Source organism: Oscarella lobularis, chromosome 5 (assembly GCF_947507565.1).
Source record: "Oscarella lobularis chromosome 5, ooOscLobu1.1, whole genome shotgun sequence".
Classification (NCBI taxonomy): Eukaryota; Metazoa; Porifera; class Homoscleromorpha; order Homosclerophorida; family Oscarellidae; genus Oscarella; species Oscarella lobularis.
The window spans coordinates 1993238-2010776 of NC_089179.1; the positions used below are offsets into that span (position 1 = coordinate 1993238).

Sequence of the window (17539 nt, forward strand, 5' to 3'; positions counted from 1 at the left end):
CCATATGGTCGTTTCCGTACGTAATATTTTATCCATGCTTTATTTTGCGGACAACAGCATACTTATACCCGACCGACGTCATGAAAATTACGATGTTTAGAGCAAAATTCGCCCAATAATTAACATGATGCAAGAGCGTTTCAAACAGCTTTACGGCCCTCGTCATAACGTTAGCATGAATGAAGCGATGATTGCCTTCAAGAAACGAATTTCTATTCTTCAGTAGATGCCGATAAAGCCCGTAAAATACGGAATAAAAGTTTGGTCTATATGTAAGTGACAATATATCAGTACGAAATATACCATATTTACACGTTTTATTATTTTAGATGCGACTCAGAGAACGGATACCTTTGGGACTTCCAGCGGTAAGGAAAAACATGCGCGGACAGACATTGGCCAGGGAGAAAGGGTGGTACTGGATCTGGCAACACCTTTGCTGGACCAGGGGTACCACCTCTACTTCGACAACTTTTTCTCCAGCCCACGTCTTGCAGCAAACTCCTTCTACCCAACGCGTTTGCGGAAAATTTAAAATTTCGTCTATGCACACCATTATTCCTTGACGTAGTAAATTTTGTAACACTTTGAAAGTTTATCATTGCAAATACTGTAAAGCAACGGGAGAAGGTTACTTTCTACAAGCAAGGCAATAAAATTCACAGACGGAACACAGCCCATGGTGTTCTTGCTTTTGATTGTTATTCTCTCACTGTGACAATTCTTGCACGACAAACTGACTTTACAATTTCTAACAAGTAGGTCGTGTCAATTAGTCGATATCCAGACTGTCTGGTGTCAGCTTCGAGTGGCAGATGACGCGGAATCCATGACGATGGTATGGGGCCCGATTTCTATCTTTCTCTTCGGCTTCTTTCTCGCGATGACGACATTCGGCAGCCTGCATTCGAGATTCTTTGCGATTTTTCTGCGGCATAAGCGATGTTTCAGACAGAGAAAACGGTATTAGAGTGGTTACTGCGGTCACGTGAGATGGGAAACGCCTAACACTCGCTGTAGTTATGCAGGGTGTTCTCTACGACCTCACTTGATGACGCCCATAGCACAAGATGCCTTGCAATAAGCAAACGAATTGTTGCAAACACAAAAGGAACGCTGCTGAAAGCGATTTTATGCGAAAAGCACTAACTTCCGTTTCGAACAGAGAAACGCCCCCTTTTGACCGCACCAATTCAGACACAAAATTGATTGTAGCGAAAACGACTCAGCGCGAACTCAAGCGCAATGCCATTGGATAGAAGGAGGACAAAGCCTACGTTTGCGGGAAATTGGCAACTTTCCCAATCACGTGATAAATTCCTAATGAAAGAGCGTAACTACTAGTATGTCTAATCTGGCATGACCCGGATACGACGTGACACGTCGTATTATTCTACCTGTTTACCCAAGAAATCTGCTCTAAACAACTACAATCTGAGACATCGTTTTACTTCAATGTTAAACTACATGTTTGCTAGCAAAAAATCACCTAATTTGGGCTTGCAGGCGTCAATTACAGTAGTGCACACAACTGAATAAGGGCGAGTAAACTCTTACGCTCCGTCACGTATCGGCGCACTTTTCGCTTTATTCTCGTCGTGTGGCTTTTGCGCATTTCAAGAAAAAGCTTTGCGTGTTTTTCAAACTGTTAATCCCTAGTACGGCGGGGGAATCGTTAATGAGAGTAGCCCTGTGTGAGGCGCAGGGCCCTCAGCGGAGTTTACAAATTTCACTTATCCGTTTTTGCGCCAGAAGTTACGCTGTTTAGCGCAATATTGCAGCTGGTGAAACCTAGTTACGCGCATATGTCACGTGAATAAGAGTGTTGCTAATTCCCTCCTCCTATCTATCTATCTATATCTATCTATCTAGGTAGGAGGAAGGTATGATGCAATTAGTAATCGTTTTCGAACTTTTATGTACATACGTAAATTTGACGACGTCACCAACGAAGTGTTTCACTTACAGGAAGATTACAATCACGTTCTAAGATGTTTACAGATTGATTCTTTGAACAAGGGTGTGTGGCTCCTGTGACCCCGATTGAGTGTTGGTGAACACTTTCTTTCGTAGCACTTACGCGTTTGTGGTAACACTTGCAGAAAGAGTGTGAGCAGACACCTTTTTGAGTTCGGAGTGTTGCTGTATACCTTCGACAGGGTGAAAGAAAAGACAGCTATCTGTTTATACCTATAATAAAGTATCATTAAGTATCAGTTGGTGTCGAAGTTTTTAAAAGTATTTTATTTAGGATAAGTCATACTTAACAACAACACGAAAGAGGGTAGATGAGGAAGCACATTTATGCAAAACGTAAGGATGATAGTCCAGCAAATTGTCAACATCTACTAGAATGTATTTTTACGTCTCTCTAATTCATATGAATGGTAATGCTCCGAGAAATCGACCGTCTCCAGCTTCTCCAATGCAAAGTAGCTTTCACGTAACTGACTCAATATTAGACTGTTCGTTCGAAGAAACCTACAATCAAACGGCATGGTTTAGAATAGAGTATTTTTGATCAAGGTTTTTAGACGAACATTTCGAGAATCGGTTTTTGACGCCTTTAGAATGGGAGACAACTGTATTTTGTCTGAGATGTTCTACAAAGCAGCCGTACTAACCTTCTTTCTTTGCCATAGTATTTTTCGAATCCGGGGAAAACAGCTGCACATGCGTACTGTGTTTTGCCTCACCGCATGCAATGGTGTGAAAAGAAGAAATCGTCCGTCTCCGAACGGGTGCTTTGCTTCGCTGCAGTTACATAAGGCAAAACCATTCACGAATTGTCATTAAGTATCTGCTTCTTCCCTTTTTTTGTAGACAAGCCGATCAGAAAGCGAGAGAAGGGAAGGACACTGCACGACGTCCTTCGGTCTGGTACAAAATGCAACCACCACTAATATTACCGTTCTAAGTAACATGCAGACGGTAATAGCGAGTCCCTTCTCAACAGCGAATAACAGACCATTAGTTTACATGTACAGCCGCAACAGACACAAAATCCTAAAGTAATTAGTTTTAAATTCCGACGAGCTAAAGTAGTTTTAAAATCTGATATCGATCTGTACCTGTATACTCAGAATGAGTGATGACATGGAGATCGAACTAACTATATAGAACCTTTGGTATGCTGCTGTCTCGATCGTGCCTGTATGCTCAGCTGATTCTGAGACGAGCGGTGACATGGCGATCAGAGACAAAGAACACTTGTAAAATAATCGTTTCGAAACTTTGTTTTAATTAATATCAAGTAATATTTAAATTTTTTCTGAAATCTGCCCACTTCTCCGGCATCGATCAGTACCTGTATACTCAGATTTCTTCTCGGTGGGAATGAGTGGTGACATGGAGATCGAACTAACCATATAAAACCTTTGGTATGCTGCTGTCTCGATCGTGGCCTGTATGCTCAGCTGATTCTCAGACGAGCGGTGAGATGGAGATGAGAGAAAAAGACTTGTAAAATAACAAATATTCGTCATTTCTGAACTTTTTTTAATTAATATCATCAATTAATATTTAAAAATTACTCTGAAATCTGCTCACTTCTCCGGCATCGATCAGTACCTGTATACTCTGCTAACACCTACGTGTTAGTTTGAGTAGTGACATGGAGATCGAACCAAAATATAAAAACGGTTGTTGCTTTGTGTCAATCGTAACCTGTATGCTCAGCTGATTCCTATGGCGAGCGATGAGTGCCAAAACTATTGATATTGTAAGTAGGCAATGCGAACGCAAGCGTTTGGTTGGGGAACGTGCACGTTTTGGTCCTGACAGTCGAACGTGCACGTTTGGTCGCCTTACTTGCCTAGCTGTCGAACGTGCACGTTTGGTCTCTCGATCGTGCACGTTTGGTCGCCAACTGTCGAGCGTGCGCGTTTGGTTCGTACCTTACACGTTTGGTCTCCTGAGTCTCGTTCGTTGAAGAATGCATTACCCCGTATGTACAAGAAAACCTAGCGCGTTACTTTGGGCTCTCCTCGTGGTTCGCCTTAGCACCTGCAAGCCGCAAACCTTTTTTGATCCGTAAGACTCGTAAGAGTTCGAGTTCTGGGAGTTGAACCCCTTCGGATAATTTGCATATCAGCGGTTGACGTAAAAACGCATTCCATCGCGGACAGACAAGACGTCGCTGGCTTACTTGGATCGTTTCTGTCGTCTAGTCGGCGAATGTTGGAACAAGCCGGACAGCTGGCAGAGATGCTTCGCGGAAACCCAGGTTCGGTTTGTCTCGTTGCACCTATCTCCGAAGACGACGATACTACAGGAATTTTGAGCTCGTCTTCTGAAGAACCCAATGGGATTGGTATTTCGCAACGTTTAAATTGCATGGGTTTGCAATCATTTCGTTAGATGGGAATTCAAATCAATCTTCTTCTGCTTCCACGCCTCCTCTTGTTTCTGCTCCACGTTCAACTATTGCCAGTATGTTCAATGCCACTGCCAGGCGGGAGTCTGACACAGAAGGTGCTGCGGTGTTTTCTTCAGAAGCTGAACTATATAGTCCATTTGCTTTGTAGGAGCTGCGTGATACCTTTTCACTACGAGTCAATAGGACTGCAGTGGCGTACTTCAGTCTGGGCGGTTCGGCCACAGGAGGCGCGCCAGCACAATGACGAGGCGCTCAACTTTCCTCAGGTATTTCTGCTGTCTGACAGACCGCGATTGCACCTCAGCGCCAACCCCCGACATTGTTGCTGCACTGGGGATACCAGGCCTGGGATAAAGGAGATTGAAATACCAATGGCAGCAACAGCGGAGGATCTCCGAAATATTGTGCAGGATCACTTCCCTCCTCTTCGAGACGTTGGCGGTTTCGACCTGCTGAGGTCCATGCCAGGCAACCGGACATTGATCGTGCTGCCCCCGGACGTGTCCGGGGAATACCTGTTGCAGGGCATTCGATCAAACGTCTGCATCTGCGTGAGGCCAATTCTGCGCGACATTAATATTCGCAGAATTGATTCTACCGTAAGGACTATACCTTTGATAATGCATGCTGTTTTGGTCTATGTTGATCGTTCGACGCGTTTGCTAGCGCGCTTTAAAGTTAGGAAGTTTATGCGTGGGTGCACTTCACATGTTCTCGCTGCCCTTCATTTTGAGAGCGACCTGATTGGTCGGCGATGGGAGTCGATCAAACATAGCCACTTGGGAACCGAACGGAATACAAACTGAAAAAAATTCAATTAATTCAAAAATCATCAAAAATCGTATTCCCACAATCTCTATTGGTTTTCTCGAAGAACTTTGTCCTTTTCGACGCCGACAAGACTTTGTCAAGGCGCAAGAGAAGACGCCTATGTCCTTTCCGTCGCTGTAGGACGTCTTCAGCAGCAAATTCAGCTCAGCTGCGTCCCATATGATAAGGTCCTCGCAGTTCTTCGCAAAAAAAGAAGAGATCGAGTCAGCGAAAATTACACAAAGCGGGAGACCGCGCCCACCCAATCTAAAAACCCCTTTACCCTACTGCCACCATCCATAGAATATCATATTTACTACTAGGGTACTTAAAGCTAGCTATATATCTGAACGGCGTCCTTAAACTGAATAAATAAATTTACTACTATTCCAATACCCATCTCTATCCTCCCAATATCTAAGTACGAGTCTAGCTGCATGTTTAATATGAGGGTTTGTGTGTCTAAATAATGTATACTCATTATCTGTAAGCCTAAGACAACGACAAAACTCCTTTATAAAATCAGATACCATTAACCCCCGTTCCTGTATTCTTAGGCCTAATGCTGGTTTGATCTTCTAAAGCCCACATGTAAGTTTGATTATCATTACTCTGAAACGAACATTCATCATGAAGTATAGTAAATAACTGCTTTTCTGCTAGCACACTTCCTATACTATGTACAATAGAAGACGCAGACGACACATCAGAAGGTGGGGGTGGGGGCAAGTGAGAAAATTCTAAACTAACTACTTACTCTATATACTTATTACGATACAGCCTCACGTCATCCCGCTCGTGACCGTCAATGTACCTTGACTTGTGCCCTGTCTGCCGAACTTCGAACCCAAGATAATTTCCGGGGTGTCTCCATTTCGAATGAGCAACGCAGAAAACGTAAATAAATAAATAAATAAAAATCTTAAAAATTTTAAATATTAAGATACCGTCATCTCTCTCCTGCGTCATTTCGGGCAGAAGGGAGTCGTTGACGAACTGACGGAAGTCGTGGACTGTCATGTTGGGTTGTCCTCGTTGGTTTACACTGTCGAGCCCAATTTTTTGCTCGGAAGCAGAAGTCGTCGTCATGCATGAGGCTGTCACGCTGATATTTTCCACTGCCATATTCATCGAAGTCGCCCCTATTCATGGAGTATTGATTTCTCCAGCGGCGAAATGTTATTCCAGAGCAAGCCAAGATGGGTCCGACAACATTGGCAGCATTGGTGGCGCTTGAACGAGGACGAAGCTTCCGGTAGAATTCGAGAAGTAGGCCGTCTTTTTCATATCGTCTCTACAAAGAGAACGCGCCCACTCTCCCAAACTACCCATACTTCGTCGTCAGTGAATGGCACTTTAGTGACTTTGTTGTCGTCGTCGTCGTCATCGTTAATTAGAGAGCTGAGCCCATTTACTTTGATTCTGAAAGATGCGTATTGCTTTATTAGAGCCGGGCCATTTTACTTTGACCATAGGAGATGCATCTGGCTTCATTAGAGAGCAGGGCTTTTTACTTTTATTCTAAGAGATGAATCAGAGAGCTAGGCTCTTTTATGAATAATGCATCTCTCTTTATTAGAGAGTTGGGCCCTTTACTCTGATTGTAAAATATGCATACGGCTGTGTTAGAGAGCTGAGCCCATTTACTTTGATTCTAAGAGATGCATCTGGCATCATTAAAAAGCTGCGCCATTTACTTCGAATTTAAGGGATGCACAAACTTTATTAGAGAGCTGGGCCTTTTAGTTTTATTCTGAGTTATGCATCTAGTTATACTAGATAGCTCTGCCTTTTACTTTCATTCTGAGAGATGCATCTGACTTTATTGGATAGCTGGTCTGTTTATTTCGATTCTAAGAGATGTTTAGGGCTTTATGAAAGAGAAAAGAAAGCGTTGGATGGAGCAGTAGTTGTACTTTCTCCAAAGTATTCAACCGCCGCTTTGAAAACAGTGTAAACGTCAATTGTTATGTAGACAGTAGTAATCTTTGATTCTCTCTCGTTTCGGAAAGAGGGGTCGCCTGAATAGAATAGGGGTACCGCTATAGCAACGAACAAAGGCTCGTAGTCCTATTATAACATAACATTGAAAGATTTCATCCTTCGTCTTGCAGAAATACAGTGCACCCACGCATAAACGTCTCACGTGCCCTCCCGCGCGTTCCGCCGCGAAATTTGAATTTGGTTGACGTGCGGGCTGTCGACGACATTGCAGCGATAGCGATAGTCGTCGCGCATATTACTCTACAGGATCTAGTTAAAAAAACGCTTACCTTAGTCGCGGCGACCATTTCTGTAGGCTGCGCCCCATGGGGTGATATCCCTGTCGGCGTGTGAAGGACCATGTCTTTTCTGGGAGCGATTGGCTTCGTTTCCGACTTTCGCGACGTTTGCTAGAGGCTTTTGTTGTTCTTTGCGTTCGATACCCTTCAATTAGGGGCGAAAGAGAGGTTGCTAAGGGAGTGAATGTGGTGCCTGTGAGCCGCTCATTCGCAAACGGATACCTTGGGCTTCGCGAAATAGATTGGTAGAAGCGATTTGCGATCGTTCGCTTTGTTTCGAAGTTATAGTTTGCGACTTTTTTGTTATGGGCGTGGCTAACGCGCGCGCCAGCTTTCACACCAAAACTGCAGTAAAAGGCGCTGAACTATTTACTCTGGTACTTTCCCATTCTTCTCTAAACTATTGCTAACCGAATGTTCCCTGTAATAGGTAAAAACGGGCGAAAGGTCTCGAAGTAGTGCTAGCGCGCTGGGGCGTCACCAAGGGAACCTAACGGTCGCGTACGCTACAAGCCAATCATAGAGCAGCACGTAAGCAGGGGCGACTTTCACTGCGCATGTGCGTTAATATTTAGGCGGGATCCAATGATTACGCTGCTTTTGCGACTATATCGACATGTTGAGAGAAACTCCCTGTGATAAGCTACAACCTTATCTGATAAGGTCGCGATCGCCTCTCAACGCTGCCCAGATAAAATATCTTTTGAATGGAAAAGGGGCTATTTTTTTTAAGGGGTGCTATTTTTACAAAACGCGTCGAAAGAGTTCACGATAATCTGAAAAGAGGCGAACGGGACCGCAAATTCGCTGCCGCCTACTCTTGACACAAACAATGTGTCTTAGTAGCGTTTCGCGGCGTGAGAGAGCCGCGAAACGCAATTTCAGAAAGGGCGTAGAATGAAACACCTGTCTTTTCTTTCATTGTTACGTAATGAAATGTCCGCGAAAAACCTAGCAACGCGCACATGCGCAGCGAAAGTCCCTCCTGCTCAGCACGTAACCTCTATCTGCGTAATACGTCGAACGCCTACGTGCCTTACATCAATGGAATTTTACGGGACAGACGATTCCAATGATGTCACTCCCGATGACGCACGACGTTCGACGCATTTGCTAGCGCGCTTTAAAGTGAGGAAGTTTATGCGTGAGTGCACTGTACATGTTCTCGCTACCCTTCATGTAGAGAGCGACCGGAGGTGGAAAGGCGTTTTCGCCAGTACAGATCCGCCGCAACTGAAAATCCCTGCTCTATCATCCTCTTTGCCAAGGCTATCTAAGAAGGACTGGTTCTTCGCGGACTGCTTTCTCAGAGAAAGACGTCGCTGCAGGCTAAAAGGATCCTTGGCCAGATCGTCGACTGAACCAACAATTTGAGCCTTGTTATCGACGCCATCGTTTGCTGCGGATATTGCTTCTTTTAGCGAAGAAAGGATATCAGGTTGCTCGGCTGCTCCAATCGGCTTTGGACATTCGAGACCGGACGCCTCGGATCGCTCAGGCAACTCATTTAGCGTAGATGCCCAACTTCCCAGAAAAGCGCAAGGAGCCATCTCTTCCGTAAGAGGAAAATCACCACTGGTCTCCGCGTATACAATTTCCCAACAATCTCCGGCAAAAGCCCGTAGGAAAAAAAGACTTACGTGCACCATTTTATCTCGCATGAATTCAGGATCCGGATTAATACGCTCGACGGCCATTTCTTGTGGGGTCTACACCACAAAGTCGAAGTACGACGCGCGACAGACTTGAAGTTGCATTTGCACCTGGTAATAGTACGCGCGATCTCCCATTGGACGTTCCCTCTGCCCAAATCGCACCTGGTAATGGTTTCTCTTAAGCATCCACTTCCGTCAGTTTCTGTCATGCAAAGATTGGTGCTGTGGAGGGGGCTGTCTCGCACAGTGAACAGGCACTTCAATTCGACCGTGCCTAGACCGCAGCACTCGCAACGAACCAATGCATCCGTAGATGCACCAATAAATAAACATTCTGGAAAGAACTCTTTTTGATTACTCCCCATTGGAACAAAAGTGGACCAGGGTTTCACAAAGACGTCAATTTGCAGTTGATTCACGAGGCGGACGTCACGGCCGAGAGCGACAAGTACGTCGCTATTTCTTTTGACGAAATGAAAATCAAGGAGAACTTAGTATTCGACAAAACATCTTTGGAATTGAAAGGCTTTGTAGATTTGGGATCATTTAAAAACTTTCTTGACAGGCTGGAAAAAATATCAAAGAAAATACAATTTTGTCTACTCCAAAAGTTGCTACTCACATGTTAATGTTCATGGTACAAGTAATCTTCACCAAATTAGAATTTGCTTACGCCCACTTTCCAACAAACAGCAACTGTATCCCATTGTATGGGATGTCATTCGTAATGTAGAGGAATGCGGGCTCCTATACATTTCTATTACGTGCGACGGCGCTTGTAAGCCGAGCAAATTGAGAGTCACGAGACAAGGCGAGCTGACGAGAGCGTTGAGAGCCTCCAAACGGCAATTGAGAATTTACGCGCCAAGAATACGGAGGGTCATTGTTGGCTGATGCTGAGAACTTGTCTAGAGGAAATTAAAGAACGTGCGCGCTCGTTTGCTCTCAAGATGCATAAAACATCCGATGACAAAGAAAAGTTCATCTACAAAACGGAAAATCCATCCTCTGCTGAAGGTCTGCCAATATTCTTCTTCTCCGACGTGCCTCACTTAAATCCACAAAAGAGGACGGGAAGCACGTCGTCGGCAAATTTCTGCGAAGTGGCTCTCGATACGGCGAGGAGGTTAACGAGTTTTTCAGCAGTCAGCAATTTGCGCCATGAATACGCCCCGAAAGAAGGGAAGGCCCGACGTACGAGGCTGGCTGGTTTTGCGGGTGAGGCGCCGTGACCAGCCACGGAAACGGCAGACTACTTCTCCAGGTCGTAGCAGAAGGAAAAGCGCAAATAGATATCGTTGGCTCCTGTGAGTCGTAAGCGACAACGAACTCCGGCTGCCGATACTTCATTGGAGAAGGAAGCTCCAGCGCCCCTAAGAAAGTGTAAAAATTTGCGATTTGAAGGTAAAACATTCTCTTATATAAAATAATATTACGGACGCAAACTGGCAATCATTCGTTTGGGAACGAAAAGCGCCGTGCGATACGTCGCTGGCGTCGCCGGCGCTACTTTTCCCGATTGCCCGGACATGGAGAAAGCGATGACGTGATCGCCGGGCGAATTGTCGGCGACGACGACGACGACTGTTTGGGAGAACGTTCGGAACGGGTTGCGTGATGATTACGTCGTTTAGCGCGCGTTGGAGGGAACGATTGGGTTTCGTCATCGCTGACATCAGACGCGGCGCTATGGAAATCGGTTCAATAATAATAATAATTTATAATAATATCATTACTTTTCAAATAACAAATTAAATAATAAATATTGAGACAAAATCAAAATGTAGATGCTTATTCGCGACTCCGATTGGAGCAGCAAAATTTGCACGTGACGTCCACAGCACAAGCAGCAGGAAGCTGGAGGTGTTCGACCATCTATGGTTCGACCGTCTACTTTCCGCACATCTAAAAACGTAAAAACGCAAACCGAGACGACGCCTCGCGTCACCGTGTCGTTTTTGGTGTCGTCCGGACGTACGAGAGTCTGTTCGTAGTCGTACGATGCCGATTCGATCTCCTGGAGGCCTCAGTTTGAAAGGAAAATACGGGATGCTGCGCTGCAGAGCACGTGACGCGACCCGCTGCATACAACCCCTTTTTCGCACGTTATTTGACGCTAAAGACCTCCGTTTTCGCGTGGGAAAATGCGCCCCCGCAATAAAAACATACGGGCTATTCCCAAGCGCGAAAATGATGAAACGTACACTTGTAATTAATGAATCCGCCTTGACAGACTACTGCGGTGCTGCATCCACTGCCGACGGTTACGGCAGTACGAATTTTTCAATTGTGAGTTTCGTTTGGCAAATGCAATCACAAAGGACTCCTCAATAACTAAGCGGTGATTTTTTCGTTGAAACGTCTCCGTATTATAGGCCTCTGGTTTCGGCTTGGGTGTGACGTCACGTCACGCGCGTCCGCACTTTAGCCGGGGAATTTCTTTGTCAAAGATGGCGGTCAGAGAAAAAGACGGAGGACCCAATTTGAAGCACTAGGAGTCGCCAGACGTGGAACGTAGACATCCCAATCGCCTCCCCGCAACACGTCCAAGCCGATCCGCCGACCAACAAAGCAGTAGAAGCGCTCGTCTGTGAACTCATGCAATTCCAAGAGGTAGCCCGATCTTCGCGCGATCGATTTCTCGCCTTCGAGTTTCTCGTTGCACAGGACTCGCTCGGAAAAGGCTGGACATCAAACTGCGCCACTTATTTTCGAGACGCGCTATCCTGGATGCGGCAGCCAGACGCGCGGCGGATGTTCTTTTCTTAGCCGCCGCAAGGGACTATAGCTTCCTTCTCTAGGGCATGGTCAAACAGCGATTTGGAGCGTATATGGACCGCACTGCCGCAACTGCCGCCTGGAGCCGATTGCATTGACGCCGCATGCACTCCCTGCAAGCAGCGCATTTCCCGGGCGTCTGCAGCAGCAAGGCGCAGACAGTGCTTCGGATATAGAGACCCGCTTCCGTGTAGGGGGATGGAGTCATCGACTATTGCAACCTGGCTAGCTCCATTCTTGCCAGAAAACTTCCCGATTTTGCTCCAGGCAAGGCGAGAAATTGTTGGTCATTGTTGCTCTTGACACACAAACAAAACTCGTTATGGGCTATGGTGATTAACTGCAATGCCGTTCACCTGTGCTCACGTGTAGCCTTTCCATAGCGTCCATAATATCGTCAGTGCCATGCCTCGGAACAGACGAGAGTGCACTGCAGGAGGCGGCTTCTACTTTTTTCCGGCCAACGTAGACCGTCAGTGCTGCCGACTCATGCTCTAGCTTTATGCTGTACAGCAACGTTGTAGGAGGGGAACGAGGACAAAGATCGGGGAACAACCCGCGACATAAGGGTAGCGTCGGCCTCTTCTACATTGTTCCAGAAACGTCAACTATCGTCAACGTCGCCAATCCCTCTCTCTTTTATCTATGGTGTGTCTAAGCGCTATGCCGTGTTGCGCTGCCTTCGGATGCTGTAACAGGACCGAAAAAGGCTTTGCGATGTTCAGATTCTCCCGCGATCCGGAAAGATGACGGATTTGGGCGGCTACGGTCAAGAGACGAAATTGGATTCCGAAGGACAGTGGAGCGTATCTTTGCGAGGCGAGGACGTACTCCGAAATAGCTATCGAAAATCGAATAATAAGCGTATCTAGGCTAGGGTTGACAGCAACTAGTTCGGACGGATCAAGAAAGTTGACGTCGAACGCTATTCAAACGCTATTCATGCATCGGCTAGGCTCGAGGATCCAGCCTCAGAGGGGGGGGGGGGAGGGGGTTGTGCGCTGCCGCGCGCCAGACACAAGGCTATTCCTCGAAATCGAAGTTTTCATTAGAACTTACATACTACAGTACATAACATTACAGTCAAACCTCTTTATCCGGACACTCGCGGGTCCTAACAAAGGTGTCCGTATAATAAAGGTGTCCTGATTTCAGAGGTTTTAATAACATCATTAGTTTTAGGAATTGAAATGAAGAGCGGCAAATAGAGCTTTTGCAGAGATAATTCTATGCAAAAAATCAATTATTTCAGTTTGTATTTTGCTTTTACTCTGATAGTGAATTTCAACGACCCGATTTAGAAGACCGCTTGCTGCTCGAGCTTCTTCACAACAACCCTTTCCTTCCAAAAACAATTGAACTTCTTCTAAGCAATCCACAGCATCTTTGAAACGCTTAAGTTTTGGTTCTCTCACTACTTCGCCCAAGCCATCATCGTCTTCGGTGATGTCAGCTATTTCATCCTCCAATTGCAGCCTCGCAAAAAACTCTTCTTCCCACGTTACATCTGAGAATTCTTCACAAATTGGGAGGTCCTTTTCGATTTCCGCCACGTCAGGCACATTCTCTTCATCTGTCAGTTGGCGAATCAGAAAGTTCAGTTCACCAGCGCTTTGGTCTTCTTCCAAATCGGCGAAAGGATCTTCGTCATAATTATCAGCAGAAACTATTTCAAAGTTGACGTTCGTTACGCCAGCCTTCCGAAAGCACTTCTTGATCGTTTCTGGATATACACGTTTCCATGCTGCCAGCAACCCACCGAATAGCGTATAGAATTGTGAGTGATTTCGCTTTTTCCGATGCGCACGTTGCCTCGTCAATCTTAGCAATGACATACTTTAAAAGTAGGCTGCGACAATGATCCTTAAAGTTTTTAATTATTCCAAGATCTAGAGGTTGCAAAACTGACGTGGTGTTTGCGGGCAGAAAAACCACTTTGATGTTGGAAAATTTGTCCGCGAAATCAGCAGAATGACATCCAGCATTATCCATCAGAAGAAGAACGAAACGATTCAAAGCTCGCAATTTTGCATTGATATCAGAAACACGCTGTTGAGAATTTTTCCAGTCATACAAGCTTTCTTTTGGCTAAAATAATTGACGTCAAGAGAGCTCTTGTCAAGACGTTTAAAGCAACGAGGATTTCCGTATTTCCAAATAACAATGGGCTTCGACTCACTTCCTCCAGAAGCGTTGACAATGAACGCAACCGTCAGTTGTTCTTTAGCTTGCTTTCCTCCTTTCGCTTCCTTGGCCTTCCGGGGAAAGCCCTTCACCGGCAAAGTTCGCCAAAACACGCCGGATTCATCAATATTCCACACATTCTCTGGTGAATATCCTTCCAAAATGTTAGGGAGGCGTTCCTTTCACGACTCCACCGTTGCTCCACTGACATCGCCAGATTCTCCGCTCACAGTTACTTTCTTTATGTTATGCCTTGTCTTCCACTTTTCAAACCAACCGTTACTAGCTTTAAAGTTTGGAACACCCATTGCTTCTGCAATTTCTTTTGCTTTTTTCACGCAATATTGGACCGTCAGGAAAAAGCCTTTTCGACACTGCAAGACAAAACCACTCGTACAACGCTTTGTTCACGTCGGCAAATCGAGATTCCCGAATCCGTTTTCTCGTGTGACACGCCTTATTTAGAACGTTCTCTTCGTAAAGCTTCACGATGTCAGCTTTGATCTGAAGGATAAAGCTTATCTGCGTTTTGCCGCACTTGAATTGCTCGGCAAGTTTTCTCAAGCCAAGTTTTGGGTTTCTCTCCGCAAACTTCACAACTTTGTGCTTTGTTTCAAGAGTGAGACCGTTTCGTTTGACCTTTTCCGAAGACGCCATGGTTCCAAACTGAGAGGCGAGTAAAAGCGATCGTCAGCAAAGATGTGCGTGCGACTTCCACGTGCCTACGGATTTAGCGTGCTCTATCAAAATCGTTTTTCACCTAAACCTCCTCCGAAATGGGTATGACAAGCCAACCGGTAGCTTCCGCTCAAGCCAAAACTCGTTGCGTTGAAATCTCGTTCTTCGTCAGAGGCGTACATGCGTACAAACACTTGTGGCAACCTCGCGCTGGCCAAATCCTAACTCTGCAAAGGGAACCAGAGAACGCTCATGACGCGTTTGCAGTTTCTGTCAAAAACCATGACTCTTTGACAGTTGGACACCTGCCGAAGAAGCTGGCATCGCTGTTTTCTCACTTTCTCAAACGAGACTGCAACAAAGCGTTAGCTGAAATTACCGGCAAACGGATAAATCGAGGAGGCGGACTTGGAGTTGAAGCTCCTGCAATATACAAACTGTTCGGACCGTCGCAATATTTAGATTTTATCTTAGAACTTCTAGAAAGGTCGACAACAAACGAATAGAATGAGAAGAGGCTTCAAATAACTATGTCTAAGTAGAGTAGAGCAAGTAGACTTTTCCGTATAAAGAGAGAAATTTTGCACTTATTAAGTATGTGGAGTATAAACTTAGCGTCCGCTTCCGCAATATAGAGTGTCCGCTATAAGAGAGAGAACTAAGAAGAAAAATGGTCAAAAAACTTTGGGACCAAGCAGACTGTCCGGTTTAACAGCGGTGTCCGCTTTTCAGGGAGTCCGGATAAAGAGGTTTGACTGTACTAGTACCTGTTTTTAACAGGAAAGAAACATCGACATCATATGCAATTCTGTCAGTCAGCTCTGCTTTGCGGACAGGGAAATCGCATCTGAAGCAGAAGCTCTGACGTCAAAGTTCAAGTCCGCGTTCACCCTTATTCGTCGTTGCCATGCGATTTACAGCCTTTGCCGAACGGTTACTGATTACGAAATTGAAGAGCTTGGAAAGAAACGCGTTTCTGTAGGCAAAGAAATTGGGCAGTGAGGTTTATAGATTTATCCGTTGAAGCCTTTATGGAATTTTATCGCCAAAATTCTCCTAGTCTGTGATGCTGAAAATGCACTTTCTGGAGAATCACGTTCTGCCTTGGATGAAAAAGTGGAAGGTCGGACTATACTTTCACGGGGAACAGGGCGCAGAATCAATCCACGCTGCTTTTAACAATCTCCGACAGAAGTTTGCTTCAATAAGGTAAGTCCTGAATCGGTAAATGAGTTAACTATACCACCACTAAATACTGTCAAATAGAGATCTTTTGGAAAAACTCAAACTGGTAGTGAAGTAACACTACGTCGGAGTACGTCCACCATTCGCCCGACGCCCGACGTCGTTCAAAAGTCACTACTAAACTTCTAAGTTTCGTCAGACAGCAAGTCGTGGTGGCGGAGAGGTGGCGGAGAGGCGGCGGCTAATTTTACGTGTGCAAGCAAAGATATATTTCTGCGGTGGGTGGTGGGTGGTGGGTATATCTGTGGTGGAGGGTGGGTGTGGACACCAAAAACCCGCCTTTTTAAAGCCACAAACTGACGTCAAAGAAGAGGCCATACATATATGTAACTCCCTGAAAGAAAAGTGCGCGGCAATTCCGCCTACACCAGTAGAGACTACAAGCTTGCCTCTTCCTCACAAAATTTGTTGCATGGCCAAGAAAACTGCAGGTAAGGCGCAACGTTTCGTCAAAGATGACCGGAAAAGCGACTCCAATTCGTTGTTGGAGAGGTAAAGCGGCGATTTTACCAAACGTACGCCTTCCTAAGACACTAGGAGTCACTTTGAGGCAAAAACAGACGTTATACGCGATGATTTTCGGGGTAGGACTGCATTTTTAGCGACGCTTGTGAGAGGCGACTGGGAATGCGCATGATGTAATGCCACTGCAGCACTGTAAGGAACGCCCGTGTCTGAGCCTGTTCCAGTCAACGTTCTCGTTCGTTTAAAAAACGGACTAGATTGCTTTGTCACTGAAGAATAAATTACTCTTATATTTAATGGACGAAGTAGTAGACCCAGCCTTAACTATTAAAGCAATAGGGCATCAATGGTACTGATCTTACGAATACTCAGACTATCCAACAGACACTTTAGAGTTTGACTCATATATGGTTCCTACATCAGATTTAGAAAGTGGGAATTTAAGATTATTAGAGGTGGATAATAGACTAGTCGTGCCAATACAAACACAAGTAAGAGTGCTAGTGACTGGGGCGGACGTAATACATTCATTTGCAGTACCGTCTTTAGGTGTTAAAATAGACGCGGTACCAGGGCGTTTAAATCAAACAAGTTTTTTTGTAAAAAGGCCGGAAATATTTTATGGTCAATGTTCAGAAATATGTGGGGCAAATCATTCTTTTATGTCTATAGTTGTAGAAGCAGTTTCTTTAGATAAGTATATACATTGAGTAGAGTCTCAAGCTAATGAGCTTACAGACTAGTTATACGTTGGGCCCCCTAATAGGGCCTGTGCAAGAAATTAGGTGTTTAACTCAGTGGTAGAGTGTTGTGTTTACACCACAATGGTCGGAAGTTCGATCCTTTCAACACCTATAAAAGTTAGTATTAACGAGTAACGAATGGATGACTAGGTTGTTCCAAATGGACGTAAAAAACGAAATGTCGACTATAAGAAATTGTGAATGTCGAATATCCACACGGGAAACCAATAAAAAGTAACCCTGGGAACTGAAACATCTTAGTACCAGGAGGAAAAGAAATCAAGCGAGATTCCGTAAGTAGCGGCGAGCGAAAGCGGATTT

At 45.2% G+C, this 17539-nt stretch overlaps 1 non-coding gene across 1 annotated transcript; it reads left to right on the top strand.

The window, feature by feature from the left end:
• The first annotated feature begins 17258 nt into the window (after positions 1-17258).
• On the top strand, positions 17259-17330 carry Trnav-uac (transfer RNA valine (anticodon UAC)). Its single transcript has one exon. It is a non-coding gene; the product is annotated as a tRNA-Val (tRNA).
• Positions 17331-17539: the final 209 nt, after the last annotated feature.